This window comes from Narcine bancroftii, chromosome 2 (genome assembly GCF_036971445.1).
Source record: "Narcine bancroftii isolate sNarBan1 chromosome 2, sNarBan1.hap1, whole genome shotgun sequence".
NCBI lineage: Eukaryota > Metazoa > Chordata > Chondrichthyes > Torpediniformes > Narcinidae > Narcine > Narcine bancroftii.
The window spans coordinates 127,594,691-127,618,485 of NC_091470.1; positions in this window are offsets into that span (position 1 = coordinate 127,594,691).

A 23,795-nucleotide genomic window follows, 5' to 3' on the forward strand; every position below is an offset into this window, starting at 1 on the left:
GAATCAGAGGCCTGGAATCAGATGCTGGGAATAAGAGGCCGGGAATCAGAGGTGGGGAATCAGAGTCCGGGAATCAGAGATTGGGATTAAAAGGCGGGGAATTAGATATGGAGAATCAGAGGCGGGGAATCAGAGGCGGGGAAACAGAGGTGGGGAATCAGATATGGGGAATCAGTGGTGGCGAATCAAAGGTGGTGAATCAGAGATGGGGAATCAGAGGCGGGGAATCAGAAACAGGGAATCAAACACGGGGAATCAGAGGCGGGGAATCAGAGCTGGGGAATCAGAGGCGGGGAATCAGAGTTGGGGAATCAGAGGCGGGGAATCAGATATGGGGAAACAGGGGCGGGGAATCAGAGGCGGGGAAACAGAGGTGGGGAATCAGATATGGGGAATCAGAGGTGTGGAATCAGAGGTTGGGAATCAGAGGCAGGGAATCAGAGGCGGGGAAACAGAGGCAGGGAATCAGATCTGGGGAATCAGTGGCGGGGAAGTAGAGTTGGGGAATCAGAGGCGGGGAATCAGAGGCGGGGAATCAGAGCTGGGAAATTAGAGGCAGGGAATCAGAGTTGGGGATTCAGAGGCGGGGAATCAGATATGGGGAAACAGAGGCGGGGAATCAGAGGCGGGCAAATAGAGGCGGGGAATCAGATATGGGGAAACAGAGGCGTGGAATCAGAGGCGGGGAAACAGAGGCGGGGAATCAGATATGGGGAATCAGAGGTGGGGAATCAGAGGTTGGGAATCAGAGGCAGGGAATCAGAGGCTGGGAATCAGATGCAGGGAATCAGATGCGGGGAATCAGAGGCGGGGAATCAGAGCTGGGGAATCAGAGGTGGGGAATCAAAGTTGGGGAATCAGAGGCGGGGACTTAGATATGGGGAAACAGAGGTGGGGAATCAGAGGCGGGGAAACAGAGGCGGGGAATCAGATATGGGGAATCAGAGGTGGGGAATCAGAGGCAGGGAATTAGATGTGCGGAATCAGAAATGGGGAATCAGAGGCAGGGAATCAGAATCAAAAGCAGGGAATCAGAGGCCGGGAATCAGAGGCCGGAATCAGATGCCGGGAATAAGAGGCCGGGAATCAGAGTCCGGGAATCAGAGTCCGGGAATCAGAGATGGGGAATCAGAGGCGGGGAGTGAGATATGGGGAATCAGAGGCGGGGAATCACAGGCGGGGAAACAGAGGCGAGGAATCAGATATGGGGAATCAGAGGTGGCGAATCAAAGGCGGTGAATCAGAGATGGGGAATCAGAGGCGGGGAATGAGAGGCAGGGAATCAAACACGGGGAATCAGAGGTGGGGAATCAGAGCTGGGTTATCAGAGGCGGGGAATCAGAGTTGGGGAATCAGAGGCGGGGAATCAGAGCTGGGGAATCAGAGGTGGGGAATCAGAGTCGGGGAATCAGAGGCAGGGAATCGGATGTGCGGAATCGGAGATGGGGAATCAGAGGTGGGGAATCAGAGGCGGTGAATCTGAGATGGGGAATCAGAGGCGGGGAATCAGAGGCAGGATATCAGACACGGGGATTCAGAGGCTGTGAATCAGATGGGGGGAATCAAAGGCGGGGAATCAGAGCTGGGGAATCAGAGGCAGGGAATCAGAGTTGGGGATTCAGAGGCGGGGAATCAGATATGGGGAAACAGAGGCGGGGAATCAGAGGCGGGCAAACAGAGGCGGGGAATTAGATATGGGGAATCAGAGGTTGGGAATCAGAGGTGGTGAATCAGAGATGGGGAATCACAGGCGGGGAATCAGAGGCAGGGAATAGAACGCGGGGAATCAGAGGCAGGGAATCAGAGCTGGGGTATCAGAGGCGGGGAATCATAGTTGGGAATCAGAGGCGGGGAATCAGATATGGGGAAACAGAGGCGGGGAATCAGAGGCGGGGAAACAGAGGCGGGGAATCAGATATGGGGAATCGGATGCGGGTAATCAGAGGCGGGGAATCAGAGCTGGGGAATCAGAGGCGGGGAATCAGAGTTGGTGCATCAGAGGTGGGGAATTAGATATGGGGAAACAGAGGCGGGGAATCAGAGGCGGGGAAACAGAGGCGGGGAATCAGATATGGGGAATCAGAGGTGGGGAATCAGAGGCAGGGAATCAGATGTCCGGAATCAGAGATGGGGAATCAGAGGCATGGAATCAGAATCAGAAGCGGGGAATCAGAGGCCTGGAATCAGATGCTGGGAATAAGAGGCCGGGAATCAGAGGTGGGGAATCTGAGTCCGGGAATCAGAGATTGGGATTAAAAGGCGGGGAATGAGATATGGAGAATCAGAGGCGGGGAATCAGAGGCGGGGAATCAGATATGGGGAATCAGAGGTGGGGAATCAGAGTTTGGGAATCAGAGGCAGGGAATCAGAGGCTTGGAATCAGATCCAGGGAATCAGATGCGGGGAATCAGAGGCGGGGAATCAGAGCTGTGGAATCAGAGGTGGGGAATCAGAGTTGGGGAATCAGAGGCGGGGACTTAGATATTGGGAAACAGAGGCGGGGAATCAGAGGCGGGGAAACAGAGGCGGGGAATCAGAAATGGGGAATCAGAGGTTGGGAATCAGAGGCAGGGGATCAGATGTGCGGAATCAGAGATGGGGAATCAAAGGCAGGGAATCAGAATCAGAAGCAGGGAATCAGAGGCCGGGAATCAGAGGCCGGAATCAGATGCCGGGAATAAGAGGCCGGGAATCAGAGGTGGGGAATCAGAGTCCGGGAATCAGAGATGGGGATTCAGAGGCGGGGAATGAGATATGGGGAATCAGAGGCTGGGAATCAGACGGGGGGAATCAAAGGCGGGGAATCAGAGCTGGGGAATCAGAGGCAGGGAATCAGAGTTGGGGATTCAGAGGCGGGGAATCAGATATGGGGAAACAGAGGCGGGGAATCAGAGGCCGGCAAACAGAGGCGGGGAATTAGTTATGGGGAATCAGAGGTGGGGAATCAGAGGCAGGGAATAGAACGCGGGGAATCAGAGGCAGGGAATCAGAGCTGGGGAATCAGAGGCGGGGAATCATAGTGGGAATCAGAGGCGGGGAATCAGATATGGGGAAACAGAGGCGGGGAATCAGAGGCGGGGAAACAGAGGCGGGGAATCAGATATGGGGAATCGGATGCGGGGAATCAGATGCGGGGAATCAGAGCTGGGGAATCAGAGGTGGGGAATCAGAGTTGGTGCATCAGAGGTGGGGAATTAGATATGGGGAAACAGAGGCGGGGAATCAGAGGCGGGGAAACAGAGGCGGGGAATCAGATATGGGGAATCAGAGGTGGGGAATCAGAGGCAGGGAATCAGATGTGCGGAATCAGAGATGGGGAATCAGAGGCAGGGAATCAGAATCAGAAGCGGGGAATCAGAGGCCTGGAATCAGATGCTGGGAATAAGAGGCCGGGAATCAGAGGTGGGGAATCAGAGTCCGGGAATCAGAGATTGGGATTAAAAGGCGGGGAATGAGATATGGAGAATCAGAGGCGGGGAATCAGAGGCGGGGAAACAGAGGTGGGGAATCAGATATGGGGAATCAGTGGTGGCGAATCAAAGGCGGTGAATCAGAGATGGGGAATCAGAGGCGGGGAATCAGAAACAGGGAATCAAACACGGGGAATCAGAGGCGGGGAATCAGAGCTGGGGAATCAGAGGCGGGGAATCAGAGTTGGGGAATCAGAGGCGGGGAATCAGATATGGGGAAACAGGGGCGGGGAATCAGAGGCGGGGAAACAGAGGTGGGGAATCAGATATGGGGAATCAGAGGTGTGGAATCAGAGGTTGGGAATCAGAGGCAGGGAATCAGAGGCGGGGAAACAGAGGCAGGGAATCAGATCTGGGGAATCAGTGGCGGGGAAGTAGAGTTGGGGAATCAGAGGCGGGGAATCAGAGGCGGGGAATCAGAGCTGGGAAATTAGAGGCAGGGAATCAGAGTTGGGGATTCAGAGGCGGGGAATCAGATATGGGGAAACAGAGGCGGGGAATCAGAGGCGGGCAAATAGAGGCGGGGAATCAGATATGGGGAAACAGAGGCGTGGAATCAGAGGCGGGGAAACAGAGGCGGGGAATCAGATATGGGGAATCAGAGGTGGGGAATCAGAGGTTGGGAATCAGAGGCAGGGAATCAGAGGCTGGGAATCAGATGCAGGGAATCAGATGCGGGGAATCAGAGGCGGGGAATCAGAGCTGGGGAATCAGAGGTGGGGAATCAAAGTTGGGGAATCAGAGGCGGGGACTTAGATATGGGGAAACAGAGGTGGGGAATCAGAGGCGGGGAAACAGAGGCGGGGAATCAGATATGGGGAATCAGAGGTGGGGAATCAGAGGCAGGGAATTAGATGTGCGGAATCAGAAATGGGGAATCAGAGGCAGGGAATCAGAATCAGAAGCAGGGAATCAGAGGCCGGGAATCAGAGGCCGGAATCAGATGCCGGGAATAAGAGGCCGGGAATCAGAGTCCGGGAATCAGAGTCCGGGAATCAGAGATGGGGAATCAGAGGCGGGGAGTGAGATATGGGGAATCAGAGGCGGGGAATCACAGGCTGGGAAACAGAGGCGAGGAATCAGATATGGGGAATCAGAGGTGGCGAATCAAAGGCGGTGAATCAGAGATGGGGAATCAGAGGCGGGGAATGAGAGGCAGGGAATCAAACACGGGGAATCAGAGGTGGGGAATCAGAGCTGGGTTATCAGAGGCGGGGAATCAGAGTTGGGGAATCAGAGGCGGGGAATCAGAGCTGGGGAATCAGAGGTGGGGAATCAGAGTCGGGGAATCAGAGGCAGGGAATCGGATGTGCGGAATCGGAGATGGGGAATCAGAGGTGGGGAATCAGAGGCGGTGAATCTGAGATGGGGAATCAGAGGCGGGGAATCAGAGGCAGGATATCAGACACGGGGATTCAGAGGCTGTGAATCAGACGGGGGGAATCAAAGGCGGGGAATCAGAGCTGGGGAATCAGAGGCAGGGAATCAGAGTTGGGGATTCAGAGGCGGGGAATCAGATATGGGGAAACAGAGGCGGGGAATCAGAGGCGGGCAAACAGAGGCGGGGAATTAGATATGGGGAATCAGAGGTTGGGAATCAGAGGTGGTGAATCAGAGATGGGGAATCACAGGCGGGGAATCAGAGGCAGGGAATAGAACGCGGGGAATCAGAGGCAGGGAATCAGAGCTGGGGTATCAGAGGCGGGGAATCATAGTTGGGAATCAGAGGCGGGGAATCAGATATGGGGAAAGAGAGGCGGGGAATCAGAGGCGGGGAAACAGAGGCGGGGAATCAGATATGGGGAATCGGATGCGGGTAATCAGAGGCGGGGAATCAGAGCTGGGGAATCAGAGGCGGGGAATCAGAGTTGGTGCATCAGAGGTGGGGAATTAGATATGGGGAAACAGAGGCGGGGAATCAGAGGCGGGGAAACAGAGGCGTGGAATCAGATATGGGGAATCAGAGGTGGGGAATCAGAGGCAGGGAATCAGATGTGCGGAATCAGAGATGGGGAATCAGAGGCAGGGAATCAGAATCAGAAGCGGGGAATCAGAGGCCTGGAATCAGATGCTGGGAATAAGAGGCCGGGAATCAGAGGTGGGGAATCTGAGTCCGGGAATCAGAGATTGGGATTAAAAGGCGGGGAATGAGATATGGAGAATCAGAGGCGGGGAATCAGAGGCGGGGAATCAGATATGGGGAATCAGAGGTGGGGAATCAGAGTTTGGGAATCAGAGGCAGGGAATCAGAGGCTTGGAATCAGATCCAGGGAATCAGATGCGGGGAATCAGAGGCGGGGAATCAGAGCTGTGGAATCAGAGGTGGGGAATCAGAGTTGGGGAATCAGAGGCGGGGACTTAGATATTGGGAAACAGAGGCGGGGAATCAGAGGCGGGGAAACAGAGGCGGGGAATCAGAAATGGGGAATCAGAGGTTGGGAATCAGAGGCAGGGGATCAGATGTGCGGAATCAGAGATGGGGAATCAAAGGCAGGGAATCAGAATCAGAAGCAGGGAATCAGAGGCCGGGAATCAGAGGCCGGAATCAGATGCCGGGAATAAGAGGCCGGGAATCAGAGGTGGGGAATCAGAGTCCGGGAATCAGAGATGGGGATTCAGAGGCGGGGAATGAGATATGGGGAATCAGAGGCTGGGAATCAGACGGGGGGAATCAAAGGCGGGGAATCAGAGCTGGGGAATCAGAGGCAGGGAATCAGAGTTGGGGATTCAGAGGCGGGGAATCAGATATGGGGAAACAGAGGCGGGGAATCAGAGGCCGGCAAACAGAGGCGGGGAATTAGATATGGGGAATCAGAGGTGGGGAATCAGAGGCAGGGAATAGAACGCGGGGAATCAGAGGCAGGGAATCAGAGCTGGGGTATCAGAGGCGGGGAATCATAGTGGGAATCAGAGGCGGGGAATCAGATATGGGGAAACAGAGGCGGGGAATCAGAGGCGGGGAAACAGAGGCGGGGAATCAGATATGGGGAATCGGATGCGGGGAATCAGATGCGGGGAATCAGAGCTGGGGAATCAGAGGCGGGGAATCAGAGTTGGTGCATCAGAGGTGGGGAATTAGATATGGGGAAACAGAGGCGGGGAATCAGAGGCGGGGAAACAGAGGCGGGGAATCAGATATGGGGAATCAGAGGTGGGGAATCAGAGGCAGGGAATCAGATGTGCGGAATCAGAGATGGGGAATCAGAGGCAGGGAATCAGAATCAGAAGCGGGGAATCAGAGGCCTGGAATCAGATGCTGGGAATAAGAGGCCGGGAATCAGAGGTGGGGAATCAGAGTCCGGGAATCAGAGATTGGGATTAAAAGGCGGGGAATGAGATATGGAGAATCAGAGGCGGGGAATCAGAGGCGGGGAAACAGAGGTGGGGAATCAGATATGGGGAATCAGTGGTGGCGAATCAAAGGCGGTGAATCAGAGATGGGGAATCAGAGGCGGGGAATCAGAGGCAGGGAATCAAACACGGGGAATCAGAGGCGGGGAATCAGAGCTGGGGAATCAGAGGCGGGGAATCAGAGTTGGGGAATCAGAGGCGGGGAATCAGATATGGGGAAACAGGGGCGGGGAATCAGAGGCGGGGAAACAGAGGTGGGGAATCAGATATGGGGAATCAGAGGTGTGGAATCAGAGGTTGGGAATCAGAGGCAGGGAATCAGAGGCGGGGAAACAGAGGCAGGGAATCAGATCTGGGGAATCAGTGGCGGGGAAGTAGAGTTGGGGAATCAGAGGCGGGGAAACAGAGGCGGGGAATCAAACACGGGGAATCAGAGGTGGGGAATCAGAGGTTGGGAATCAGAGGCAGGGAATCAGAGGCGGGGAATCAGAGGCGGGGAATCAGAGGCAGGGAATCAGATGTGCGGAATCGGAGATGGGGAATCAGATGCAAGAAATCAGAGGCGGGGAATCAGAGGCGGGGAATCAGAAGCAGGGAATCAGAGGCCTGGAATCAGATGCTGGGAATAAGAGGCCGGGAATCAGAGGTGGGGAATCAGAGTCCGGGAATCAGAGATTGGGATTAAAAGGCGGGGAATGATATATGGAGAATCAGAGGCGGGGAAACAGAGGTGGGGAATCAGATATGGGGAATCAGTGGTGGCGAATCAAAGGCGGTGAATCAGAGATGGGGAATCAGAGGCAGGGAATCAGAGGCAGGGAATCAAACACGGGGAATCAGAGGCGGGGAATCAGAGCTGGGGAATCAGAGGCGGGGAATCAGAGTTGGGGAATCAAAGGCGGGGAATCAGATATGGGGAAACAGGTGCGGGGAATCAGAGGCGTGGAAACAGAGGCGGGGAATCAGATATGGGGAATCAGAGGTGTGGAATCAGAGGTTCGGAATCAGAGGCAGGGAATCAGAGGCGGGGAAACAGAGGCAGGGAATCAGATCTGGGGAATCAGTGGCGGGGAAGTAGAGTTGGGGAATCAGAGGCGGGGAATCAGAGGCGGGGAAACAGAGGCGGGGAATCAAACACGGGGAATCAGAGGTGGGGAATCAGAGGTTGGGAATCAGAGGCAGGGAATCAGAGGCGGGGAATCAGAGGCGGGGAATCAGAGGCAGGGAATCAGATGTGCGGAATCGGAGATGGGGAATCAGATGCAAGAAATCAGAGGCGGGGAATCAGAGGCGGGGAATCAGAGGCCGGGAATCAGATATGGTGAAACAGAGGCGGGGAATCAGAGGCGGGGAAACAGAGGCGGGGAATCAGATATGGGGAATCAGAGGTGGGGAATCAGAGTTTGGGAATCAGAGGCAGGGAATCAGAGGCTTGGAATCAGATGCAGGGAATCAGATGCGGGGAATCAGAGGCGGGGAATCAGAGCTGTGGAATCAGAGGTGGGGAATCAGAGTTGGGGAATCAGAGGCGGGGACTTAGATATTGGGAAACAGAGGCGGGGAATCAGAGGCGGGGAAACAGAGGCGGGGAATCAGAAATGGGGAATCAGAGGTTGGGAATCAGAGGCAGGGGATCAGATGTGCGGAATCAGAGATGGGGAATCAAAGGCAGGGAATCAGAATCAGAAGCAGGGAATCAGAGGCCGGGAATCAGAGGCCGGAATCAGATGCCGGGAATAAGAGGCCGGGAATCAGAGGTGGGGAATCAGAGTCCGGGAATCAGAGATGGGGATTCAGAGGCGGGGAATGAGATATGGGGAATCAGAGTCTGGGAATCAGACGGGGGGAATCAAAGGCGGGGAATCAGAGCTGGGGAATCAGAGGCAGGGAATCAGAGTTGGGGATTCAGAGGCGGGGAATCAGATATGGGGAAACAGAGGCGGGGAATCAGAGGCGGGCAAACAGAGGCGGGGAATTAGATATGGGGAATCAGAGGTGGGGAATCAGAGGTGGTGAATCAGAGATGGGGAATCACAGGCGGGGAATCAGAGGCAGGGAATAGAACGCGGGGAATCAGAGGCAGGGAATCAGAGCTGGGGAATCAGAGGCGGGGAATCATAGTGGGAATCAGAGGCGGGGAATCAGATATGGGGAAACAGAGGCGGGGAATCAGAGGCGGGGAAACAGAGGCGGGGAATCAGATATGGGGAATCGGATGCGGGGAATCAGAGGCGGGGAATCAGAGCTGGGGAATCAGAGGTGGGGAATCAGAGTTGGTGCATCAGAGGTGGGGAATTAGATATGGGGAAACAGAGGCGGGGAATCAGAGGCGGGGAAACAGAGGCGGGGAATCAGATATGGGGAATCAGAGGTGGGGAATCAGAGGCAGGGAATCAGATGTGCGGAATCAGAGATGGGGAATCAGAGGCAGGGAATCAGAATCAGAAGCGGGGAATCAGAGGCCTGGAATCAGATGCTGGGAATAAGAGGCCGGGAATCAGAGGTGGGGAATCAGAGTCCGGGAATCAGAGATTGGGATTAAAAGGCGGGGAATGAGATATGGAGAATCAGAGGCGGGGAATCAGAGGCGGGGATACAGAGGTGGGGAATCAGATATGGGGAATCAGTGGTGGCGAATCAAAGGCGGTGAATCAGAGATGGGGAATCAGAGGCGGGGAATCAGAGGCAGGGAATCAAACACGGGGAATCAGAGGCGGGGAATCAGAGCTGGGGAATCAGAGGCGGGGAATCAGATTTGGGGAATCAGAGGCGGGGAATCAGATATGGGGAAACAGGGGCGGGGAATCAGAGGCGGGGAAACAGAGGCGGGGAATCATATATGGGGAATCAGAGGTGTGGAATCAGAGGTTGGGAATCATAGGCAGGGAATCAGAGGCGGGGAAACAGAGGCAGGGAATCAGATCTGGGGAATCAGTGGCGGGGAAGTAGAGTTGGGGAATCAGAGGCGGGGAATCAGAGGCGGGGAAACAGAGGCGGGGAATCAAACACGGGGAATCAGAGGTGGGGAATCAGAGGTTGGGAATCAGAGGCAGGGAATCAGAGGCGGGGAATCAGAGGCGGGGAATCAGAGGCAGGGAATCAGATGTGCGGAATCGGAGATGGGGAATCAGATGCAAGAAATCAGAGGCGGGGAATCAGAGGCGGGGAATCAGAGGCCGGGAATCAGATATGGTGAAACAGAGGCGGGGAATCAGAGGCGGGGAAACAGAGGCGGGGAATAAGATATGGGGAATCAGAGGTGGGGAATCAGAATTTGGGAATCAGAGGCATGGAATCAGAGGCTTGGAATCAGATGCAGGGAATCAGATGCGGGGAATCAGAGGCGGGGAATCAGAGCTGTGGAATCAGAGGTGGTGAATCAGAGTTGGGGAATCAGAGGCGGGGACTTAGATATTGGGAAACAGAGGCGGGGAATCAGAGGCGAGGAAACAGAGGCGGGGAATCAGAAATGGGGAATCAGAGGTTGGGAATCAGAGGCAGGGGATCAGATGTGCGGAATCAGAGATGGGGAATCAAAGGCAGGGAATCAGAATCAGAAGCAGGGAATCAGAGGCCGGGAATCAGAGGCCGGAATCAGATGCCGGGAATAAGAGGCCGGGAATCAGAGGTGGGGAATCAGAGTCCGGGAATCAGAGATGGGGATTCAGAGGCGGGGAATGAGATATGGGGAATCAGAGGCGGGGAATCAGAGGCGGGGAAACAGAGGCGGGGAATCAGATATGGGGAATCAGAGGTGGGGAATCAGAGGTTGGGAATCAGAGGCAGGGAATCAGAGGCTGGGAATCAGATGCAGGGAATCAGATGCGGGGAATCAGAGGCGGGGAATCAGAGCTGGGGAATCAGAGGTGGGGAATCAAAGTTGGGGAATCAGAGGCGGGGACTTAGATATGGGGAAACAGAGGTGCGGAATCAGAGGCGGGGAAACAGAGGCAGGGAATCAGATATGGGGAATCAGAGGTGGGGAATCAGATGCAGGGAATTAGATGTGCGGAATCAGAAATGGGGAATCAGAGGCAGGGAATCAGAATCAGAAGCAGGGAATCAGAGGCCGGGAATCAGAGGCCGGAATCAGATGCCAGGAATAAGAGGCCGGGAATCAGAGTCCGTGAATCAGAGTCCGGGAATCAGAGATGGGGAATCAGAGGCGGGGAGTGAGATATGGGGAATCAGAGGTGGGGAATCACAGGCGGGGAAACAGAGGCGAGGAATCAGATATGGGGAATCAGAGGTGGCGAATCAAAGGCGGTGAATCAGAGATGGGGAATCAGAGGCGGGGAATGAGAGAAAGGGAATCAAACACGGGGAATCAGAGGCGGGGAATCAGAGCTGGGTTATCAGAGGCGGGGAATCAGAGTTGGGGAATCAGAGGCGGGGAATCAGAGCTGGGGAATCAGAGGTGGGGAATCAGAGGCAGGGAATCGGATGTGCGGAATCAGAGATGGGGAATCAGAGGTGGGAAATTCAGAGGCGGGGAATCAGAGATGGGGATTCAGAGGCGGGGAATCAGAGGCAGGGAATCAGACGCGGGGAATCAGAGGCGGGGAATCAGAGTCCAGGAATCAGAGGCGGGGAATCAGAGTTGGGGAATCAGAGGCAGGGAATCAAACACGGTGAATCAGAGGCAGGGAATCAGAGCTGGAGAATCAGAGGCGGGGAATCAGAGGTGGGGAATCAGGGGCGGGGAATCAGTGGCAGGGAATCAGAGGCGGGGAAACAGAGGCAGGGAATCAGAGGCAGGGAATCAGACACGGGGAATCAGAGGCGGGGAATCAGAGATGGGGAATCAGAGGCAGTGAATCAGAGGCAGGGAATCGGATGCCGGGAATCAGAGGCGGGGAATCAGAGCTGGGGAATCAGAGGCCGGGAATCAGAGTTGGGGAATCAGAGGCGGGGAATCAGATATGGAGAATCAGAGGTGGGGAAACAGGGGCGGGGAATCAGTCTCAGGGAATCAGAGAAGGGGAATCAGAGGCGGGGAATCAGAGGCAGGGAATCAGACACGTGGAATCAGAGGCGGGGAATCAGGGATGGGGAATCAGAGGCTGGTAATCAGAGGTGGGGAATCAGAGTCCGGGAATCAGAGATGGGGAATCAGAGGCGGGGAATCAGATATGGGGAATCAGAGGCGGGGAATCACAGGCGGGGAAACAGAGGCGGTGAATCAGATATGGCGAATCAGTGGTGGCGAATCAGAGGTAGAGGATCAGAGATGGTGAAGCAGAGGTGGGGAATCAGATGTGATGAATAAGAGATGGGGAATCAGAGGCGGGGTATCAGAGGCGGAAATCAGATATGGGGAAACAGAGGCGGGGAATCAGAGGCAGGGAAACAGAGGCGGGGAATCTGATATGGGGAATCAGAGGTGGCGAATGAAAGGCGGTGACTCAGAGATGGGGAATCAGAGGCGGGGAATCAGAGTTGGGGAATCAGAGGCGGGGAATCAGATATGGGGAAACAGAGGTGGGGAATCAGAGGCAGGGAAACAGAGGTGGGGAATCAGATATGGGGAATCAGAGGTGGGGAATCAGAGGTTGGGAAACAGAGGCAGGGAATCAGAGGTGGGGAGTCAGAGGTGGGGAATCAGAGGCAGGGAATCAGATGTGCGGAATCAGAGATGGGGAATCAGAGGCAGCGAATCAGAGGCGGGGAACCAGAGGCGGGGAATCAGAGGCCAGGTATCAGAACCGGGAATGAGAGGCCGGGAATCAGAGGCCGGGAATCAGAGGCCGGGAATCAGAGATGGGGAATCAGAGGCGGGGAATCAAACACGGGGAATCAGAGCTGGGGAATTAGAGGCGGGGAATCAGAGTTGGGGAATCAGAGGCGGGGAATCAGATATGGGGAAACAGAGGCGGGGAATCAGAGGCGGGCAATCAGAGGCGGGGAATCAGAGGCGCAGAAACAGAGGCGGGGTATCAGATATGGGGAATCAGAGGTGGGGAATCAGGGGCGGGGTATCAGAGGCTGGGTATCAGACACGGGGATTCAGAGGCGGGGAATCAGAGATGGGGAATCAGAGGCGGGGAATCAGAGGCAGGGAATCAGATATGGGGAATCAGAGGTGGCGAATCAAAGGCGGTGAAACAGAGATGGGGAATCAGGGCAGGGAATCAGAGGCAGGGAATCAAACACGGGGAATCAGAGCTGGGGAATCAGAGGCGGGGAATTAGAGTTGGGGAATCAGAGGAGGGGAATCAGAGGCGGGGAAACAGAGGCGGGGAATCAGATATGGGGGAATCAGAGGTGGGGAATCAGAGGTTGGGAATCAGAGGCAGGGAATCAGAGGCGGGGAATCAGAGGCAGGGAATCAGAGGCAGGGAATCAGATGTGCGGAATCGGAGATGGGGAATCAGAGGCAGGGAATCAGAGGCGGGGATTCAGAGGTGGGGAATCAGAGGCCGGGAAACAGATATGGGGAAACAGAGGCGGGGAATCAGAGGTGGGGAAACAGAGGCGGGGAATCAGATATGGGGAATCAGAGGTGGGGAATCAGAGGTTGGGAATCAGAGGCAGGTAATCAGAGGCTTGGAATCAGATGCAGGGAATCAGATGCGGGGAATCAGAGGCGGGGAATCAGAGCTGGGGAATCAGAGGTGGGGAATCAGAGTTGGGGAATCAGAGGCGGGGACTTAGATATTGGGAAACAGAGGCGGGGAATCAGAGGCGGGGAAACAGAGGCGGGGAATCAGATATGGGGAATCAGAGGTGGGGAATCAGAGGCAGGGAATCAGATGTACGGAATCAGAGATGGGGAATCAGAGGCAGGGAATCAGAATCAGAAGCAGGGAATCAGAGGCCGGGAATCAGAGGCCGGAATCAGATGCCGGGAATAAGAGGCCGGGAATCAGAGGTGGGGAATCAGAGTCCGGGAATCAGAGATGGGGATTCAGAGGCGGGGAATGAGATATGGGGAATCAGAGGCGGGGAATCAGAGGCGGGGAAACAGAGGCGGGGAATCAGATATGGGGAATCAGAGGTGGGGAATCAGGGGCGGGGTATCAGTGGCAGGGAATCAGAGGCGGGAAATCAGAGGCCGGGAATCAGAGGCGGTGAATCAGAGGCGGGGAATCAGATATGGGGAATCAGAGGTGGGGAATCAGGGGCGGGGTATCAGTGGCAGGGAATCAGAGGCGGGAAATCAGAGGCCGGGAATCAGAGGCGGTGAATCAGAGGCGGGGAATCAGAGGCAGGGAATCGGATGTGCGGAATCAGAGATGGGGAATCAGAGGTGGGGAATCAGAGGCGGTGAATCAGACATGGGTAATCAGAGGCGGGGAATCAGAGGCAGGAAATCAGACACGGGGAATCATTGGCGGGGAATTAGAGCTGGGGAATTAGATGCAGGGAATCAGAGTTGGGGATTCAGAGGCGGGGAATCAGATATGGGGAAATAGAGGTGGGGAACGAGAGGTGGGCAAATAGAGGCGGGGAATCCGATATGGGGAAACAGAGGCGGGGAATCAGAGGCGTGGAAACAGAGGCGGGGAATCAGATATGGGGAATCAGGTGTGGGGAATCAGAGGTTGGGAATCAGAGGCAGGGAATCAGAGGCTGGGAATCAGATGCAGGGAATCAGATGCGGGGATCAGAGGCGGGGAATCAGAGCTGGGGAATCAGAGGTGGGGAATCAGAGTTGGGGAATCAGAGGCGGGGACTTAGATATGGGGAAACAGAGGCGGGGAATCAGAGGCGGGAAACAGAGGCGGGGAATCAGATATTGTGAATCAGAGGTGGGGAATCAGAGGCAGGGAATCAGATGTGCGGAATCAGAGATGGGGAATCAGAGGCAGGGAATCAGAATCAGAAGCAGGGAATAAGACGCGGGGAATCAGAGGCGGGGAATCAGAGCTGGGGAAGCAGAGGCAGTGAATCAGAGGCGGGGAATCAGAGGCAGGGAATCGGATGTGCGGAATCAGAGATGGGGAATCAGAGGTGGGGAATCAGAGTCGGTGAATCAGACATGGGTAATCAGAGGCGGGGAATCAGAGGCAGGAAATCAGACACGGGGAATCAGAGGCGGGGAATCAGAGATGGGAAATTAGAGGCAGGGAATCAGAGTTGGGGATTCAGAGGCGGGGAATCAGATATGGGGAAACAGAGGAGGGGAATCAGAGGCGGGCAAATAGAGGCGGGGAATCAGATATGGGGAAACAGAGGCGGGGAATCAGAGGCGGGGAAACAGAGGCGGGGAATCAGATATGGGGAATCAGAGGTGGGGAATCAGAGGTTGGGAATCAGAGGCAGGGAATCAGAGGCTGGGAATCAGATGCAGGGAATCAGATGCGGGGTATCAGAGGCGGGGAATCAGAGCTGGGGAATCAGAGGTGGGGAATCAGAGTTGGGGAATCAGAGGCGGGGACTCAGATATGGGGAATCAGAGGCGGGGAATCAGATATGGGGAAACAGGGGCGGGGAATCAGTGGCTGGGAAACAGAGGCGGGGAATCAGATATGGGGAATCAGAGGTGTGGAATCAGAGGTTGGGAATCAGAGGCAGGGAATCAGAGGCGGGGAAACAGAGGCGGGGAATCAGATATGGGGAATCAGAGGTGGCGAATCAAAGGCGGTGAAACAGAGATGGGGAATCAGGGCAGGGAATCAGAGGCAGGGAATCAAACACGGGGAATCAGAGCTGGGGAATCAGAGGCGGGGAATTAGAGTTGGGGAATCAGAGGAGGGGAATCAGAGGCGGGGAAACAGAGGCGGGGAATCAGATATGGGGAATCAGAGGTGGGGAATCAGAGGTTGGGAATCAGAGGCAGGGAATCAGAGGCAGGGAATCAGAGGCGGGGAATCAGAGGCAGGGAATCAGAGGCAGGGAATCAGATGTGCGGAATCGGAGATGGGGAATCAGAGGCAGGGAATCAGAGGCGGGGAATCAGAGGTGGGGAATCAGAGTTGGGGAATCAGAGGCGGGGAATCAGATATGGGGAATCAGAGGTGGGGAATCAGAGGTTGGGAATCAGAGGCAGGTAATCAGAGGCTTGGAATCAGATGCAGGGAATCAGATGCGGGGAATCAGAGGCGGGGAATCAGAGCTGGGGAATCAGAGGTGGGGAATCAGAGTTGGGGAATCAGAGGCGGGGACTTAGATATTGGGAAACAGAGGCGGGGAATCAGAGGCGGGGAAACAGAGGCGGGGAATCAGATATGGGGAATCAGAGGTGGCAATCAGAGGCAGGGAATCAGATGTACGGAATCAGAGATGGGGAATCAGAGGCAGGGAATCAGAATCAGAAGCAGGGAATCAGAGGCCGGGAATCAGAGGCCGGAATCAGATGCCGGGAATAAGAGGCCGGGAATCAGAGGTGGGGAATCAGAGTCCGGGAATCAGAGATGGGGATTCAGAGGTGGGGAATGAGATATGGGGAATCAGAGGCGGGGAATCAGAGGCGGGGAAACAGAGGCGGGGAATCAGATATGGGGAATCAGAGGTGGGGAATCAGGGGCGGGGTATCAGTGGCAGGGAATCAGAGGCGGGAAATCAGAGGCCGGGAATCAGAGGCGGTGAATTAGAGGCGGGGAATCAGAGGCAGGGAATCGGATGTGCGGAATCAGAGATGGGGAATCAGAGGTGGGGAATCAGAGGCGGTGAATCAGACATGGGTAATCAGAGGTGGGGAATCAGAGGCAGGAAATAAGACACGGGGAATCAGAGGCGGGGAATCAGAGCTGGGGAATTAGATGCAGGGAATCAGAGTTGGGGATTCAGAGGCGGGGAATCAGATATGTGGAAACAGAGGTGGGGAATCAGAGGTGGGCAAATAGAGGCGGGGAATCAGATATGGGGAAACAGAGGCGGGGAATCAGAGGCGGGGAAACAGAGGCGGGGAATCAGATATGGGGAATCAGAGGTGGGGAATCAGAGGTTGGGAATCAGAGGCAGGGAATCAGAGGCTGGGAATCAGATGCAGGGAATCAGATGCGGGGTATCAGAGGCGGGGAATCAGAGCTGGGGAATCAGAGGTGGGGAATCAGAGTTGGGGAATCAGAGGCGGGGACTCAGATATGGGGAATCAGAGGCGGGGAATCAGATATGGGGAAACAGGGGCGGGGAATCAGTGGCTGGGAAACAGAGGCGGGGAATCAGATATGGGGAATCAGAGGTGTGGAATCAGAGGTTGGGAATCAGAGGCAGGGAATCAGAGGCGGGGAAACAGAGGCGGGGAATCAGATATGGGGAATCAGAGGTGGCGAATCAAAGGCGGTGAAACAGAGATGGGGAATCAGGGCAGGGAATCAGAGGCAGGGAATCAAACACGGGGAATCAGAGCTGGGGAATCAGAGGCGGGGAATTAGAGTTGGGGAATCAGAGGAGGGGAATCAGAGGCGGGGAAACAGAGGCGGGGAATCAGATATGGGGAATCAGAGGTGGGGAATCAGAGGTTGGGAATCAGAGGCAGGGAATCAGAGGCAGGGAATCAGAGGCGGGGAATCAGAGGCAGGGAATCAGAGGCAGGGAATCAGATGTGCGGAATCGGAGATGGGGAATCAGAGGCAGGGAATCAGAGGCGGGGAATCAGAGGTGGGGAATCAGAGTTGGGGAATCAGAGGCGGGGAATCAGATATGGGGAATCAGAGGTGGGGAATCAGAGGTTGGGAATCAGAGGCAGGTAATCAGAGGCTTGGAATCAGATGCAGGGAATCAGATGCGGGGAATCAGAGGCGGGGAATCAGAGCTGGGGAATCAGAGGTGGGGAATCAGAGTTGGGGAATCAGAGGCGGGGACTTAGATATTGGGAAACAGAGGCGGGGAATCAGAGGCGGGGAAACAGAGGCGGGGAATCAGATATGGGGAATCAGAGGTGGCAATCAGAGGCAGGGAATCAGATGTACGGAATCAGAGATGGGGAATCAGAGGCAGGGAATCAGAATCAGAAGCAGGGAATCAGAGGCCGGGAATCAGAGGCCGGAATCAGATGCCGGGAATAAGAGGCCGGGAATCAGAGGTGGGGAATCAGAGTCCGGGAATCAGAGATGGGGATTCCGAGGTGGGGAATGAGATATGGGGAATCAGAGGCGGGGAATCAGAGGCGGGGAAACAGAGGCGGGGAATCAGATATGGGGAATCAGAGGTGGGGAATCAGGGGCGGGGTATCAGTGGCAGGGAATCAGAGGCGGGAAATCAGAGGCCGGGAATCAGAGGCGGTGAATTAGAGGCGGGGAATCAGAGGCAGGGAATCGGATGTGCGGAATCAGAGATGGGGAATCAGAGGTGGGGAATCAGAGGCGGTGAATCAGACATGGGTAATCAGAGGTGGGGAATCAGAGGCAGGAAATAAGACACGGGGAATCAGAGGCGGGGAATCAGAGCTGGGGAATTAGATGCAGGGAATCAGAGTTGGGGATTCAGAGGCGGGGAATCAGATATGTGGAAACAGAGGTGGGGAATCAGAGGTGGGCAAATAGAGGCGGGGAATCAGATATGGGGAAACAGAGGCAGGGAATCAGAGGCGTGGAAACAGAGGCGGGGAATCAGATATGGGGAATCAGAGGTGGGGAATCAGAGGTTGGGAATCAGAGGCAGGGAATCAGAGGCTGGGAATCAGATGCAGGGAATCAGATGCGGGTATCAGAGGCAGGGAATCAGAGCTGGGGAATCAGAGGTGGGGAATCAGAGTTGGGGAATCAGAGGCGGGGACTTAGATATGAGGAAACAGAGGCTGGGAATCAGAGGCGGGGAAACAGAGGCAGGTAATCAGATATGGGGAATCAGAGGTGGGGAATTAGAGGCAGGGAATCAGATGTGCGGAATCAGAGATGGGGAATCAGAGGCAGGGAATCAGAATCAGAAGCAGGGAATAAGACGCGGGGAATCAGAGGCGGGGAATCAGAGCTGGGGAAGCAGAGGCAGTGAATCAGAGGCGGGGAATCAGAGGCAGGGAATCGGATGTGCGGAATCAGAGATGGGGAATCAGAGGTGGGGAATCAGAGGCGGTGAATCAGACATGGGTAATCAGAGGCGGGGAATCAGAGGCAGGAAATCAGACACGGGGAATCAGAGGCGGGGAATCAGAGCTGGGAAATTAGAGGCAGGGAATCAGAGTTGGGGATTCAGAGGCGGGGAATCAGATATGGGGAAACAGAGGCGGGGAATCAGAGGCGGGCAAATAGAGGCGGGGAATCAGATATGGGGAAACAGAGGCGGGGAATCAGAGGCGGGGAAACAGAGGCGGGGAATCAGATATGGGGAATCAGAGGTGGGGAATCAGAGGTTGGGAATCAGAGTCAGGGAATCAGAGGCTGGGAATCAGATGCAGGGAATCAGATGCGGGGAATCAGAGGCGGGGAATCAGAGCTGGGGTATCAGAGGTGGGGAATCAAAGTTGGGGAATCAGAGTCCGGGAATCAGAGATGGGGATTCAGAGGCGGGGAATGAGATATGGGGAATCAGAGGCGGGGAATCAGAGGCGGGGAAACAGAGGCGGGGAATCAGATATGGGGAATCAGAGGTGGGGAATCAGGGGCGGGGTATCAGTGGCAGGGAATCAGAGGCGGGAAATCAGAGGCCGGGAATCAGAGGCGGTGAATCAGAGGCGGGGAATAAGAGGCAGGGGATCGGATGTGTGGAATCAGAGATGGGGAATCAGAGGTGGGGAATCAGAGGCGGTGAATCAGACATGGGTAATCAGAGGTGGGGAATCAGAGGCAGGAAATCAGACACGGGGAATCAGAGGCGGGGAATCAGAGCTGGGGAATTAGATGCAGGGAATCAGAGTTGGGGATTCAGAGGCGGGGAATCAGATATGGGGAAACAGAGGCAGAGAATCAGAGGCGTGGAAACAGAGGCGGGGAATCAGATATGGGGAATCAGAGGTGGGGAATCAGAGGTTGGGAATCAGAGGCAGGGAATCAGAGGCTGGGAATCAGATGCAGGGAATCAGATGCGGGTATCAGAGGCAGGGAATCAGAGCTGGGGAATCAGAGGTGGGGAATCAGAGTTGGGGAATCAGAGGCGGGGACTTAGATATGAGGAAACAGAGGCGGGGAATCAGAGGCGGGGAAACAGAGGCAGGGAATCAGATATGGGGAATCAGAGGTGGGGAATTAGAGCCAGGGAATCAGATGTGCGGAATCATAGATGGGGAATCAGAGGCAGGGAATCAGAATCAGAAGCAGGGAATAAGACGCGGGGAATCAGAGGCGGGGAATCAGAGCTGGGGAAGCAGAGGCAGTGAATCAGAGGCGGGGAATCAGAGGCAGGGAATCGGATGTGCGGAATCAGAGATGGGGAATCAGAGGTGGGGAATCAGAGGCGGTGAATCAGACATGGGTAATCAGAGGCGGGGAATCAGAGGCAGGAAATCAGACACGGGGAATCAGAGGCGGGGAATCAGAGCTGGGAAATTAGAGGCAGGGAATCAGAGTTGGGGATTCAGAGGCGGGGACTTAGATATGGGGAAACAGAGGCGGGGAATCAGAGGCGGGAAACGGAGGCGGGGAATCAGATATTGTGAATCAGAGGTGGGGAATCAGAGGCAGGGAATCAGATGTGCGGAATCAGAGATGGGGAATCAGAGGCAGGGAATCAGAATCAGAAGCAGGGAATAAGACGCGGGGAATCAGAGGCGGGGAATCAGAGCTGGGGAAGCAGAGGCAGTGAATCAGAGGCGGGGAATCAGAGGCAGGGAATCGGATGTGCGGAATCAGAGGTGGGGAATCAGAGGTGGGGAATCAGAGGCGGTGAATCAGACATGGGTAATCAGAGGCGGGGAATCAGAGGCAGGAAATCAGACACGGGGAATCAGAGGCGGGGAATCAGAGCTGGGAAATTAGAGGCAGGGAATCAGAGTTGGGGATTCAGAGGCGGGGAATCAGATATGGGGAAACAGAGGAGGGGAATCAGAGGCGGGCAAATAGAGGCGGGGAATCAGATATGGGGAAACAGAGGCGGGGAATCAGAGGCGGGGAAACAGAGGCGGGGAATCAGATATGGGGAATCAGAGGTGGGGAATCAGAGGTTGGGAATCAGAGGCAGGGAATCAGAGGCTGGGAATCAGATGCAGGGAATCAGATGCGGGGTATCAGAGGCGGGGAATCAGAGCTGGGGAATCAGAGGTGGGGAATCAAAGTTGGGGAATCAGAGGCGGGGGATCAGATATGGGGAATCAGAGGTGTGGAATCAGAGGTTGGGATCAGAGGCAGGGAATCAGAGGCGGGGAAACAGAGGCGGGGAATCAGATATGGGGAATAAGAGGTGGCGAATCAAAGGCGGTGAAACAGAGATGGGGAATCAGGGCAGGGAATCAGAGGCAGGGAATCAAACACGGGAAATCAGAGCTGGGGAATCAGAGGCGGGGAATTAGAGTTGGGGAATCAGAGGAGGGGAATCAGAGGCGGGGAAACAGAGGCGGGGAATCAGATATGGCGAATCAGAGGTGGGGAATCAGAGGTTGGGAATCAGAGGCAGGGAATCAGAGGCGGGGAATCAGAGGCAGGGAATCAGAGGCAGGGAATCAGATGTGCGGAATCGGAGATGGGGAATCAGAGGCAGGGAATCAGAGGCGGGGAATCAGAGGTGGGGAATCAGAGGCCGGGAAACAGATATGGGGAAACAGAGGCGGGGAATCAGAGGCGGGGAAACAGAGGCGGGGAATCAGATATGGGGAATCAGAGGTGGGGAATCAGAGGTTGGGAATCAGAGGCAGGTAATCAGAGGCTTGGAATCAGATGCAGGGAATCAGATGCGGGGAATCAGAGGCGGGGAATCAGAGCTGGGGAATCAGAGGTGGGGAATCAGAGTTGGGGAATCAGAGGCGGGGACTTAGATATTGGGAAACAGAGGCGGGGAATCAGAGGCGGGGAAACAGAGGCGGGGAATCAGATATGGGGAATCAGAGGTGGGGAATCAGAGGCAGGGAATCAGATGTACGGAATCAGAGATGGGGAATCAGAGGCAGGGAATCAGAATCAGAAGCAGGGAATCAGAGGCCGGGAATCAGAGGCCGGAATCAGATGCCGGGAATAAGAGGCCGGGAATCAGAGGTGGGGAATCAGAGTCCGGGAATCAGAGATGGGGATTCAGAGGCGGGGAATGAGATATGGGGAATCAGAGGCGGGGAATCAGAGGCGGGGAAACAGAGGCGGGGAATCAGGGGCGGGGTATCAGTGGCAGGGAATCTGAGGCGGGAAATCAGAGGCCGGGAATCAGAGGCGGTGAATCAGAGGCGGGGAATCAGAGGCAGGGAATCGGATGTGCGGAATCAGAGATGGGGAATCAGAGGTGGGGAATCAGAGGCGGTGAATCAGACATGGGTAATCAGAGGTGGGGAATCAGAGGCAGGAAATCAGACACGGGGAATCAGAAGCGGGGAATCAGAGCTGGGGAATTAGATGCAGGGAATCAGAGGTGGGGATTCAGAGGCGGGGAATCAGATATGGGGAAACAGAGGTGGGGAATCAGAGGTGGGCAAATAGAGGCGGGGAATCAGATATGGGGAAACAGAGGCAGGGAATCAGAGGCGTGGAAACAGAGGCGGGGAATCAGATATGGGGAATCAGAGGTGGGGAATCAGAGGTTGGGAATCAGAGGCAGGGAATCAGAGGCTGGGAATCAGATGCAGGGAATTAGATGCGGGTATCAGAGGCAGGGAATCAGAGCTGGGGAATCAGAGGTGGGGAATCAGAGTTGGGGAATCAGAGGCGGGGACTTAGATATGAGGAAACAGAGGTGGGGAATCAGAGGCGGGGAAACAGAGGCAGGGAATCAGATATGGGGAATCAGAGGTGGGGAATTAGAGGCAGGGAATCAGATGTGCGGAATCAGAGATGGGGAATCAGAGGCAGGGAATCAGAATCAGAAGCAGGGAATAAGACGCGGGGAATCAGAGGCGGGGAATCAGAGCTGGGGAAGCAGAGGCAGTGAATCAGAGGCGGGGAATCAGAGGCAGGGAATCGGATGTGCGGAATCAGAGATGGGGAATCAGAGGTGGGGAATCAGAGGCGGTGAATCAGACATGGGTAATCAGAGGCGGGGAATCAGAGGCAGGAAATCAGACACGGGGAATCAGAGGCGGGGAATCAGAGCTGGGAAATTAGAGGCAGGGAATCAGAGTTGGGGATTCAGAGGCGGGGAATCAGATATGGGGAAAGAGAGGCGGGGAATCAGAGGCGGGCAAATAGAGGCGGGGAATCAGATATGGGGAAACAGAGGCGGGGAATCAGAGGCGGGGAAACAGAGGCGGGGAATCAGATATGGGGAATCAGAGGTGGGGAATCAGAGGTTGGGAATCAGAGGCAGGGAATCAGAGGCTGGGAAACAGAGGCGGGGAATCAGATATGGGGAATCAGAGGTGGCGAATCAAAGGCAGTGAAACAGAGATGGGGAATCAGGGCAGGGAATCAGAGGCAGGGAATCAAACACGGGGAATCAGAGCTGGGGAATCAGAGGCGGGGAATTAGAGTTGTGGAATCAGAGGAGGGGAATCAGAGGCGGGGAAACAGAGGCGGAGAATCAGATATGGGGAATCAGAGGTGGGGAATCAGAGGTTGGGAATCAGAGGCATGGAATCAGAGGCGGGGAATCAGAGGCGGGGAATCAGAGGCAGGGAATCAGATGTGCGGAATCGGAGATGGGGAATCAGAGGCAGGGAATCAGAGGCTGGGAATCAGAGGCGGGGAATCAGAGGCCGGGAATCAGATATGGGGAAACAGAGGCGGGGAATCAGAGGCGGGGAAACAGAGGCGGGGAATCAGATGTGGGGAATCAGAGGTGGGGAATCAGAGGCAGGGAATTAGATGTGCGGAATCAGAAATGTGGAATCAGAGGCAGGGAATCAGAATCAGAAGCAGGGAATCAGAGGCCGGGAATCAGAGGCCGGAATCAGATGCCGGGAATAAGAGGCCGGGAATCAGAGTCCGGGAATCAGAGTCCGGGAATCAGAGATGGGGAATCAGAGGCGGGGAGTGAGATATGGGGAATCAGAGGCGGGGAATCACAGGCGGGGAAACAGAG